Consider the following 13,619-nt stretch of genomic DNA (forward strand, 5'->3'; position numbering starts at 1 on the left):
TCTGGATCGAGTTGGTGATCTTGCGTATCGATTGGCATTGCCACCAGCTCTATCTGCCATTCATGATGTGTTTCATGTTTCTATGTTGAGGAAATATGAACCGGATCCATCACATGTACTTGCACCTGATGAGGTTGAACTGGATCCTTCTCTTTCCTATGTTGAACAACCTGTTCGCATTATGGATCGAAAGGAAAAGATATTGAGAAACAAATCGATTCCGCTAGTTCGAGTGCAAAGGACACGGCATGGTGTTGAGGAGTCGACATGGGAATTGGAGAGCAAGATGCGAGATTCATATCCGCATTTATTCGATGCTAGTCCATCTGTTCCATTGTATTCTATGTATTCTGATCTTTATTCTGATTTTAGTTTTGATATGTACTATAACTGGTGACATATGTATGTTTACCATTGTTATGTATATAGAGACGTTTGAGATTTCGAGGACGAAATCTTTTAAGAGGGGGAGAAATGTAAGGACCGTGTATCGTATTATCGTAAATCCTGTGTTGATTATCGATAATTAATGAAATTGTCATGTGATTATGTAATTGATGTATATCATGACAATAAAATTGAGAAAATGAATATTGAATATGAATTGACGTTGTAAGAGCTCGATTGGAGAGGGCCGGACGCCAATATAGTACAAAACCAACAAATTGTACAGAACATGCGGCGCCCGAGCGGTAGAAAATTACCGCTCGAGCGCCAGGGTATCTGAAATGATTATTCGGGCAGAACACCCCGCGCCCGAGCGGTAATATTTGACCGCCCGAGCGCGGCATAAAGATTTCTCAGGGACAGAATGTCTCGCGCTCGGGCGCGAGAATTCTACCGCCCGAGCGCGAGCGGTGATGATAAGAATGAGATTTCTTCTCTTTCTTTCTTCAGTTTACGTTTTAGAAAATACGAGAGACACGAGAAATTCGAATTTCTTCCGTCCAAATCGACTTCGAAACGCCGTCTAAACGCGAAACAAATTATATATTTGTTATCTGCGCGTCGAGGGCTTTAGACTGAGGTAATTTTTCCTCTGATTTCAGCAGTTTTAAATATCAAAGTGCTGGAATAGCATGTATTTGAAATTGAATTTCTGATATGTAGTAGAATATCCGACAATAAACTTATAATCGAAGTCGGAATTGAATTATGATATGATTTGGATTTGATATGAATATTTGAAGTTTCAAATGATATTTGAAACTCATATTAATGGTTTTGGAGCGTGTTATTGATTGGAATGAGTATGTTATTGATGTAGATCAAGTATTATATCAGTATCTTCAGGCTACATCAATTGGAACGAAGAATTGAGGTATGTTGCGACCGGGTAACATACGACAGGTATCTGTATTATATGATATATGATTGGATTGATTGGATTGGATTGGAATACGCGTCTATGTGCCTAATTGATGATTTGATGTGGCATACATGACATTGAGATTGAGTATCGATGTACAAAATAAATGTTTTGTTAACACACATCATTTTATGCATACATCGATACATGACATGCACGTTGAGCTATGATCCTTGGATACCCTGATATGATTTGATTGGATTCCGGGGTTTGTGAACACAAATCGCTATGCCGGTATTATATGACCCGTAAAGCATAGACAATTGTTGCCCCATATGATTGGATATGAGATGTGGGATTGATGGCGCTTCGTCGACGCTATCATATGTGTATTCCCATATCGGCCGGTGGGCCAGCTCGAGCATTGATTTGATTTGATAGCGATTCGATTGATTCTGACATGTGCTCAGTGGATGGGCATTTGACCTGATACCTCTACGACATACATGCATTGCATACCATATATCATTGTTTAGATATCTGTGGTATATATGATTGGTTGTTCCATACGGAGCTTTGCTCACCCCCAAGGGGGGCTGTTGTTGTCTTTTTGTGTGGACAATGGCAGGTACTCCAGAATATCAGGAGACCTGAGAGGGTACTTCTGGAGGGAGCCACAGCTTGGGCTGAGGTTTTATGTGTATGTCTTGTTCCCAGTATATATGTATATGTATCTATATACCGGGGCATGTCCCGAGGATATGAGTTGTTTGTACATGATTGGTTTTGATTTCGTGTGGGCATGTTTTATGAGTTGAGATTAAATACTATTTTTAGTATTATAAATCTAGAAGTGATGTTTTGGGCTCGTCGTAAAAGAAATTTTAAACCCGTTTTCCGCTGTGATTAATTAAATCCTAATCTGATTGCATTGTAATAACGATTAGGAGCTAAGGGCCCCACACAGTATGGTATCAGAGCATAGCTGGGAATGCTCTATTGAGTCTTGTGTACACTCGAATAGTCACAAATGAATTGTGCGTATGTGTTTGACTTATTTGTATTACTTGCTCTTATGTGAGTTGATTTGAGTAAGTATCTGATGAGATTGATGATATGAGATGATGAAATTATGAATTGATATGAAATTGTGATATTCATCTTTGATTTGTAGATGGATCACACAAATGAAACTGCGAGTAGCAGTACTGAGAGGATTGTTGGGCAATTTGAAGGGTTGTCCATGGATGTTGTGATGGCTCGATTTCAGGATCTGAAACCACCGAAGTTCTTTGGCACTGAGAGTGCTGAAAGAGCTGAGGCTTGGCTGAAGGATATCGAGCACTTGTTTAATATTGTTGAGTATTCCAAGGCTCGGAGACTGAAACTTGCTTTGTATCAGTTGAAGGACCGAGCTAAATCTTGGTGGGAAGCCGCTGAGATTTGATTGAAAGAGGCAGGGACTGAAGTCACATGGGATGTGTTCAAGGCCCAGTTTTTGGAGCAGTATTCCCCTCCTTCTTATTATACTGCTCAGGAGAATGAATTCAATAATCTGCAGCAGGGAACGATGACTGTTGCAGAGTATGCTTCGAAATTTTCTACGTTGTTGAAGTATGCACCTCACGTAGCTGGGAATGCGAGGGCAAAATATAACAGGTTTGTAAATGGTTTACATCTTGTTTTATATACATATGTTGTTTCTGGATTGCCTACCAGCTACGCAGAGGCGGTTGAACGAGCTAAGGCAGCCGAGGCTGGACTTAGGCGGGGAGGTCCACAGTATACTCCTCCACCTCCGGTGTCAGCTCAGCAACCTACTTTGCGACCGAGTGGTAAGAAGTTCAAGAAGACTGGCTCTGCTTCTTCGTCTTCTTCTGGTGCGGGCGCGCCGCTTCTGGCGCTGGTGCGCACGCTGTTCTGCTCTGCGCTAGCACGTGCTTCTGCACTGCTTCTGGCGTGCGCACAGTTCTGCCCATCTGCACTAGTGCGTGCTGTTGCTTCTGCACATCTGCGCTAGTGTGTGCTGCTGCACTGCTTCTCTCGGGCCATTTTGCACTCATATGCTTAGTTGTTCGGGATTCCGTCATTATACTATTTGTTGAACTCCACAACTTGCTTGGATATGCTTGATTCATCATTATTGATCTTGAAGGTCCGAAACAACGACACTCTCTAAATCTCCTTCCAATCATTTGCACACGGTGCCTAGCCAGATTCATATCATACTTCCCTTCTTCAAAAATATTTGTCCTCAAATCTTCGCTACCTACACAAAAACGATGCAAGTTAGTAATAACAAAATTTATATGACCAACATGCTTACCTTCAGGCTCAAGTTTGTAGGTGCTATAGCCCACGTGCTCCTTCAATGTTTTGAGCCCTGACTCCATGGTTGTCTTCACTGTCAATGTAACAACCTCAACATACACCCAATGACGAGTGACACAAAATGATAAGATATCATTAACTATCACAAAGATCAGATTTCTCCCCTTCTTAAACCTAGTCAACACCAAAATAATATCCATACACGTGTACGACCATAAATTACTAGAAATACGATATAACTGATGCACGACATATGAATACACTTGACACGTCATTATCCCGTATGCAATACATGTATGACATTCATGAAACGGGATCGGTTACGGTGACCGGAAGCACAACGGAAGTATAAAAATTTTAGTTTTTCATCAAGGAATTTCGGCCACCCCTCTTTTGTGTAGCAAATACAAAAACAAACACATGTCATACATAGTGTGTTAAGAAATGTACCTATCAATCACAAGGATTGATGTATGGCTCCAACTAAGGTGTAAACACCTTAGCTCTTCAATGGTAGAAACTATCTTCAAGCTTCCTTTGAGAACTCCTTGCTCAACTATTAAGCCCACCACCAACTAGGTAGATCCCCTCATGTTTGCACTAGAAAAATATGAGGATTTTTCAAAGAGAAGTACATTTCTTCCTCAACACTTGAAGAACAAAAATGAAGAGAAAAATGCTTGAAAATATCGGCCATGGTGGTGTGGAGGGAAGAGTCAATGAGTTGTCTTGGTTTGTGAAAAAGTAGAGACCAACTTTTGCATGCCAAGCCTTGGTAACCCAAAAAGTTGTCTCCAACTCTTCACCTCCCATGCATGCATATATTATATGGTTTTTAACAAATTAGAAACCATGGACTAAATTTAATTATCTCATACATATTTGAGACTAATTAAACATTACTTGAATTTACCCAAGTCCCACTAGTTAAATAATTAATTTAAATTGAGCTCTACAAGACTCAATATAATTTAATTAATTCATCACTTGAATTAATTTAATTATTTGGACTCTACTAGGTCCACTAGTGTTTAATAAATTCAACACTTGAATTAATTTAATTTAGTCCATAATAATGTTTATGAAAATCACAATTTTCAATTACATTATTTATTTGGCCAACTTTTAATTTAGGAACATTTCCATAAATTAAAATTTACATTTCTCTCATAGAAGTCATACTTCTATTTTTCTTTATGCTTATAAACTCATTTATAAGTCATTCAACACATTGAACTATTTTCTCCTTTATAGAAGTCATACTTCTAATTTTTCTTTACGCTTATAAACTCCTTTATAAGCCGTTCAACACATTGAACTATTTTTACTTCTCAACGGGATCTACAAAGCTAGTACTTGTGTGGCCCTCAGTGGTTCATTGATACAACTAGCCGTGGTTTCACATCTCCATGTGATTCAGACTAAACATGTCCTTATATGAGCATACCCCAATTGCTCCATTCTTACTTATCAACTCCTTGATAATAAGAACGTCAGAACTCAAGTCTGATATTACCCAACCAATCATGTTAAACGCCTAGCAGTATCGCTTACATGATTCCCTAGGTATCAAATGATAGTGCCTGCAAGAACCATTCAATTATGGTTAGCGTACAGTACGGTCCCTTCAACTCATATATCCCGACCGATTCGACAACCATTGGTTTATCGAGAGTTGTCAATGAATCGATACTATGTGTCATGTCGTAGTTGCATCGATGGTGTAATCTATTAAACCCCTTTCATAATTACCACCATACTCTGATCAGATATTTCAACCTACATACTCATGAGAAAACATAGGATATCCATACCCGAAGGTAAGCGGTGAATCCCCGACTACAATGCATCGACTCCTATGTGTTTTGACAGAACACCCAACCTTGCCACCTGATGACCCCATGAGAGTCGGTAAACAAGTCAAAGTGTAATTCTAGCACATAGAGTCTCAATGTTGTCCCGGGTCATAAGGACTAATATGTACAACAGTAAACTAGGACGTTTCCACTCGATAAGTGAGAACCACTTGGAAAGTCCTTTTATGGAGGGTTGTTCAGTGCACTCTACCAGGAGCACCTATCTGCATGCTCGGACATCACAATGTCCCCTACCAATGAAACATGGTACTCACATCGCAGATACTAGTCTCTAACTCGAGCGGCCTATATCCTTCTTAGCGGCGGCTGAATTGACTAGGAACTGTTTAGAATATACAGTATTCCAAATATGAGTTTCATGATACTCATCATATGAGCATCTCATATTCTTTCTACTATTTGTATATTCAAGGGCTTTATCTATGCAACTAGCATGGGTATACAGATAAAGTTTTTCCAAAACAATAATTTCAAATATTATTAAAATAAAGATTGCTAATACATAGAATTAACAAAGAAATAATCATGTTCATCCTTGCACATCTCAAAGCCCTCATCAAACCAACATAAATCATGCAAATAGAACACACTAAATGTATTATCCATGTAATCTTCACAACCATCAATAATCAAATATAAATCACGAAATAGGACATGTCCCATGTACTATCGATGTAATATCTCATCTCATCACAAAAATCAAAGTCTAATGTATATAAACCATTGTAGCAAGCAAACCTCATCAACTTAGTAAATAGTGAGACATCAAAATTCATAAAAAGTACATGCATTTCATCAATAGTCTCACATCCATAACAACCAAGGAATAAAGACAAATTGATACCCGGTCCTCTAACCACCAAACTTGCAACCCGTTCTACAAATTCTTGAAAACAAAGCAACACAACTTTAAAGTAAGGAAGAAAGTCATACCTCATAGTTGTTGTGTGAACAACTGAACTTACCTCATCGCTATGGTACTTGTATTCTCGAGGCTCGAACCCTTGGGTTCTCCCTTTAGTAAGACTCACTTGTCTCCTTGGCATGACAACCCCAAGAACCTGCAAATAAGAAATAGCAATGCTCGGGATTGAACCGGCTATATCATAACCATAACAATAAACCACTTTGTACAAAGGTACATGAAATGGTTTATGCAAAAATACATAATTCTCAACCTCACTCTTTTTACTCTTTTGGGCCTTCAAATTATATTTCTTTTCTTTTTCTTTTTCTTTGGCCTCTTGTTCTTTTTCCTTTTCTTTTCTCTCTTTTTTCTTTTCTATGGCCAACTCACTCATTTGTTCTCTCTTTCTTTCGGCCATTTTAATTTCTTTTTCACTCAATTCAAGGAATTTCAATTGATTCTCAATAACAACATTTGGATTCAATTGAACACATGAAATATTTTGTTCCTCAACAAATTTATGCAAAACAATTTCTCCTTGCCTATTCTCCTTGTCCATAGTGCACAAAATAGACATTTCTCCACCACCTAATAATTCACTTTCCACTGTACACAATTTAACATCATTCGACTCATCAACTAGTGGAATACTATCATCAACAACTATCTCAACCACAATCTCAAATTCAGGTTCTTCTACAACATCATCCTCCATTAGAGATTCTAACTCACCCACAACATCACCCTCCATTTGAGAATTAAGCTCAACTGGCGATTTTATTATGGTCACCTCATCACGTGGACAATGATACCTCTCACGTAGAGGCTTAAACTCCCTCTCCCATATTCTATCCAACCCTTTAGGCTTAGATTTATTTTCACTCGTACTAACCTCAAGCCTATCCAACCTCTTATATAATTGATCCAACTCGGCCCTCATCATTCTACTAAAATGCCCAAATAACGCCTCCTTAGACAACCCATGATTTGAACTCTCTCCTACTTCCCTTTCCATTTTAATTTCAGATTTTGTACCTGCAATAAAATGTTAGTAGAAATAAAAGATGTTCCTCACCCAAATTCTCACGATCACTCCAAAGAAATAACACTCGCACTCAAATGTTTTTCACTCGAATTTGATAGTTCTTTCAAAGATGTGATCAATCTTTATATTTTTTTTATCAAACTAACAAGATTCAACTTGTGAACACTTGCAACTGTCTCACTTGGATTGCACAAAAACAAGAACGATAGAATAACACAAAAAAATATTTTAGATAATTCTGGATTATCAAATAACAAAGGATGATAGAAATAACGCAGATCGAACAAAGGATAACACAAAACTGAAACAGAACGAATTTTTGTTTTTGTTTTTTGATAGATATGACAATCGAAACGAAATTATAACACAGATCTGACGCAGAATGAATTTTTGTTTTTGTTTTTGGTAGATATGACAATAGAAACAAAAGGATACCACAGATCTGAGAACAGAATGAAATTTGAGATAGATCTGCAAAATAACAACAACAACGATAACTTACTTGAATTCAATGAGCCAAAGCTCTGATACCAAATGATGCGAATCCCCGTACGAATGAGAAGCAAACACGATTATCGAAATCGCACCCTTAACTCAATAACAAACAACGATCGATTATGTTGTCCCGATCTTTTGAAACAAGTAATGATTTGTGATATTCACCTCTAAGTGATTAAAACTTAGCAACAAATATCAACGATGATAACAATCGAATTTCATAAGAACCTTCAAAGAACTTGTTTTGACAATCCGTGCGAGAAACAATCGACAAACGCCACAAAGATGCAATCTTTGATAAGTTTGATTTTTTTTTTGGTTTTGAACAAAGCAATGGAATGCCTTGAATGTTGAGAATAAACTCAAGAAATTTTCATATTCTTCAATAATGATCTTCGTTCATAATCCTTACAAGCATTAAATAGACAATAAAATACAAGAAAAACAACATAAAGTAGTGTAAAAAGTCATAAAGAACTTGTCTAGCAAATTTGACACGGCACTGCGCGCGGTGGCGCATGAACTGGCGCAGCCGCGCGCATGGTTATGCACCCGGACAGCACGGGGCACGGGCGCGCGCGGGCGCGCCGCTTCTGGCCCTGGCGCGCGCGCTGTTCTGCTCTGCGCTAGCGCGCGCTTCTGCACTGCTTCTGGTGTGAGCACAGTTCTGCACATCTGCGCTAGCGCGTGCTGCTGCACTGCTTCTCTCGGGCCATTTTGCACTCATATGCTTAGTTGTTCGGGATTCCTTTATTATACAATTTGTTGAACTCCACAACTTGCTTGGATATGCTTGATTCATCATTATTGATCTTGAAGGTACGAAACAACGACACTCTCTAAATCTCCTTCTGTCAGGGCCCGTGCACTTAGTTAATATTTAATTACCAAACAACAGTGATTTAATGGTGTAAACAGCGAAAACGAGTTTAAAACGTTAATTTGGGCCTACAGAAATTTCGGCATGACCTCCCCGTAAGTAGGACATCCCAAAAATCTCAAAACACAACAACAATAATATACGCTCGAAAATATCATCAAGTTCACAATCAACCACACAAACATCCTACAGCCGCACTGGCCAGGACTAGACACAACAAACCACAAATAAAATCCAAACCACATAAAGACATCACCATACAGCTACACAGGGCATCTCCCTGGCAAATGTATCAAACCAGTATAATATATAAATATTTGGGAACTCTGACACAAACCGACTGACTACTGGGTTCCACTCGCTGACGCTCCACCAGACGCGTCAAAACCCCTGGAGTGACCTGTTATGGCATCAAAAACAACCACAACATCAAAAGAAAACAGGGGTCGGACCCCAGTACGACAAACCAGTAAAATCATGACGTAAATAAAAGAAATGTAATAATATCAAGTAAATGCAATGCTATGCGATGCATGAATGGTAACAATGGGATAACGGATACCAAATGGAGTCCAAACGAATAGCATCATCAACAGTAACAGTGGCCACCCGTGCCAGGAATGCAGCATCAAATCGTCGCTCGTCCATGCACGTAGCATCGGGAATGCGAGTAGCTAAGTCGCTCGTCCCTAGCTGTCATCTGGGAATGTGGCTAATCCTAATCCACTCGTCCCTCTGATGACTCAATATATCTCAACAGAATCAACATAAATAGCCGTCAAAGGAGTCAAGGCTCAATATGTTATGCCAATACAATTTATGCATGAATGCAACAATATAAACATTCAATGCACATCATAGCAAACAACATTCACCGAATATTCGTACACGCCAATATAACCGTCATAATGATATAGGTTTGAGCGTACCTCAACTTCAACTTACAATACCACAGATTCTTAAGGACTATAGGATAAACTCGTCCAATGATACAACCTACAATATAAATTCACTATATACATCAATATATTGCATTCTAACTGACAAAACAATTTAAATCGCCTCGGATAAAAACTCAAATTCCGGCAGCGCCTAAACCCATGAAGAATCTGAAATTTCGAACTTAATACCTCAAGAATCGAGGCTAAAACACAACGGTAATCTCGCGAAGATGGTTCGCCGGAAATGTCGCCGGAAACACTGTTCACGCCGGAAATCTAGCTGGAATTTAGGGAAAAGTTAATACTTCACTCTACAAACTAATCCACCAAAACACAACTACGAATTGAAGCCAAAAACCTTACCTAGAACCAAATCGAAGCTCACGCACAGCTGCTGGAAATCGAAACGATCGAGCTCGATAACTTTCGATTCATGACAGGAAAGTAGCTAATAGGTTGGAGGAAGAAGATTTGCTAAGCTGCTGCACAAAAATCTGGCCGCTGGAGACGCTACGCGAAGACAGCAGAAGAAGAGAGGAAACGACGGGATGCAAGGCTGGGGAAAGCTTCTTTTCTGGATTAGAGCGATCTCATATCTTTTATCAATTGGGTTGGGGTTTAAAATAATTAAATGGTAATGGGCTGGGCCAATTATTAGTTATTGGGCCTCACACCTTCCAATCATTTGCACACGGTGCCTAGCCAGATTCATATCAAAATGTCAATCCAAGTTCTTTTTAAGAATAGCACGCAAAAGTGTTCCCAAAGTTCTAGTGACAACTTTAGTTTGTCCATCCGTTTGAGGATGACAAGTAGTAGAAAACAACAATTTTGTGCCAAGTTTAGCCCATAAAGTATTCCAAAAGTAACTCAAGAAATTAACATCGCGACCAGAAACAATAGTCCTAGGCATGCCATGCAACCTAACGACTTCTCTAAAAAACAAATCCGCAATGTTTGAAGCATCAACGGTTTTATGACAAGCTATAAAATGTGCCATCTTAGAGAATCTATTCACAACAACAAAAATAGAATCCCTCCCCTTCTTAGTCCTAGGCATCCCCAAAATAAAGTCCATAGAAATATCAATCCAATTTATTTTTAAGAATAGCACGCAAAAGTGTTCCCAAAGTTCTAGTGATGTAATGCCCAAGATTCTTGTGTAATACTTGTAAATTGTTATCATGTATTATGAATAAAGTATGGAGAACAGACGAGGTGAAACGACGTGGCAAAACTTGAATGTATTGATAAGTGTAGACCGCACCCGCACTATGGTTTCTACCGCACCCGCGGTGTATGGACAGTAGGGTATGAGATTTTATTCGAAGCAAGACCGCACCTGCGGTGCAACCAAGACCGCACCCGCGGTCGTCGAATTTCAGAAAATAAAAGGGCTGCCGAAGCTTGAGCGCACCCGCGGTCCCGGAGCTACTGCACCCGCGGTCATGCGTGTTGCATGAAAAATAAGCCACGTTTCCTGGTGTTGCATGCAGTATATATATAAGAATTGGCACGTCATTTCCCTCACAAAATTCAGAAAAGGGTCGAAGCTTTGGAGAGGATTTTCCTTACGCCTTTTAGACTTGCAATTGTGAATGATCCGTCCGTTAGAATTTAAATCCGAATTCGGTACTGAGTTCCTATTAACACCGGCTTCAACTGGGCGTAAGTTTTGTTATGTTTAGACATGATTTGAATTTATGTTATTGTCAGAATTTAATATGAATCAGATATGATGTTTCTATTACAATAGACATGGTATAATATAAGTCAGATTAAAGAAGTGACTGGTTATACAACTGCTATGATTTTCAGAATTGAATTGATTGAGATTTGATATCATATTTGAGTTATTACTGATTTAAGTGTACCGATATTAAGATTATGAATTGTATTAATACCGATTATGAGTTCTGGTATTATATCTGTGATGTTGAGATTGACGGGGTTATCGTGATTGTATTGTTAAGCTGTCGAAAACATAAGTAGATTGAGATTGATCAGATTCAGTAATGATTTTGATTGTATCGTGATATCATTGATATGAATTAGATTGTACCTTGTTCAGATATGGATCAGATTATATACCGATTTGAGTATTGATCAAAACAGGTCTTGAATTGAGTTATATACTGATATGGTATTTTTATGAATGGTCATTATCAGATTGATATGGACAGATTGGAATACCAGACTTCGTCTTCGTCAGACCGGGAAGACAAAGGTATAATTCATGTGATTATAGGGAAGATACGACTCGAATCAGATTTGATTGGAGTTTCCCAAACAAATTCACATAATAGATTGATTATTGTATCTTTTGATATGTTTTGGATTTGTTTATAGATTTATATTCAAATCTATTGATATGATCATGCTTTGTCTATAGATTTATATTCAAGCATTGAGATAGGAGTGTCATTGACAGATTTGTCAAAACTAGACGTTCGGTGTATCGACGCATAGGAGCAGACTTCCTCCGATTGTAGACATTCGATACAGACACGACCGAAGTCTAGGAGTAAGACGTACAGTTACCCCGGTTGGGAGGGTAGGTAACAGATAGTGACGTCTTATTCACCCCGGGATCCCTAGAGTTAGAGTCGAGTCGAATTCAGTTATGAATTGAATTGAATTGAGTTGCGTGCTTACTTTGTTTTGGTTTCAGAGATTATGGAACCCATTGTTAATGCATGCTTAATTTGATTTGGTTTCCTAGACTATGAAATCTATTGTTATTGATTTTTATGCATGATAGTATACCTTATGATTTATATTGTGTATATGCATGTCTACCATGTTTTGTACTGGGATTTATTCTCACCGGAGTATCCGGATGTTGTCTTGTTTGTAAGTGTGCATGACAACAGGTGGGACAAGATCGAGGTCAGAAGATGATGAGAGAAGACGAGTTTAGAGTGGTGATTCCAGACTTAGAGTAGACCTGGTTTAATACTTGAATTTAGTAATTAAACCTTAGAATAGTTTGAATCAGAAGCATGTTGTACAAGATTTGTATTATTATACTGGTTTGTATAATAGATTGATTCCATTACCTACCGCATTTGTATTTTAAAAAGAAAAATTTTTAGACACTGTTTATCTGATTTGATAATTAAATCCCAAAGATGATTGAATCCCAAAAATGATTAAGAAGATGATTGGTGTCCGGGTCCCCACAACAGGTGGTATCAGAGTGATAGATCCTTTAGATTGAGATAGACGAGAATGAGCGGGGTAGATTGAGTTTTCTTCCCTTGCATGTGATTGCTAGCATGAGATTTATTTTAATGTTGACTTACATTGTGTGTGCTAGCATGAGATTATGTTTCACTGCTTTGAAATACATGTTATCTAATTATCTGATTTGAATTGGTAATATGTATTATTGAGTATGAATCAGATGTGATTCTTGATCAGCAGTAAGGTGATCAGAGAAAGATTGGAACAGATTTGTAGTATTTGGGTACTAATGTTTTGATAAGCAGATATACCTCCACGGAGAATACCATAAAGGGGTAGTACTTCGACTGAACAGATAGATGTATCAGAAACTCAGATAGAAACAAAGTTGAAAGAGTTTCAGTTATTGCAGCCGCCGATTCTGAGTGGTATCGAGATGTCTGCAGATGGTGAGAATTGGTTTGATGATATAGAAATACTGTTTGATTTACTTGTTTGTACAGATGAACAGATATTTAAAATGGTGTCTAATCAGTTACGAGAAGCCGCCAGGAGTTGGTGGATTACAAGCAAAAGAATGTTAGAACAGAGAGGTACAGTGATTTCGTGGGAAATATTCAGAACTGAATTTTATCGAATATTTTT

General features: G+C 38.4%; 1 long non-coding RNA gene across 2 annotated transcripts; it reads right to left on the reverse strand.

The window, feature by feature from the left end:
• Nucleotides 1-9,257: 9,257 nt before the first annotated feature.
• LOC140837849 (uncharacterized) lies at nucleotides 9,258-10,381 on the reverse strand. Of its 2 annotated transcripts, none has more exons than XR_012119485.1 (3): nucleotides 10,152-10,381; nucleotides 9,978-10,064; nucleotides 9,258-9,843 (listed from the first exon to the last, which is right to left on the reverse strand). It is a non-coding gene; the product is annotated as an uncharacterized lncRNA (long non-coding RNA). The 2 variants fall into 2 exon arrangements; XR_012119484.1 differs by having other exon boundaries at nucleotides 9,978-10,068.
• Nucleotides 10,382-13,619: the final 3,238 nt, after the last annotated feature.

The sequence above is a fragment of the Primulina eburnea genome, chromosome 8 (assembly GCF_022965805.1).
Source record: "Primulina eburnea isolate SZY01 chromosome 8, ASM2296580v1, whole genome shotgun sequence".
In the NCBI taxonomy this organism is placed as follows: Eukaryota; Viridiplantae; Streptophyta; class Magnoliopsida; order Lamiales; family Gesneriaceae; genus Primulina; species Primulina eburnea.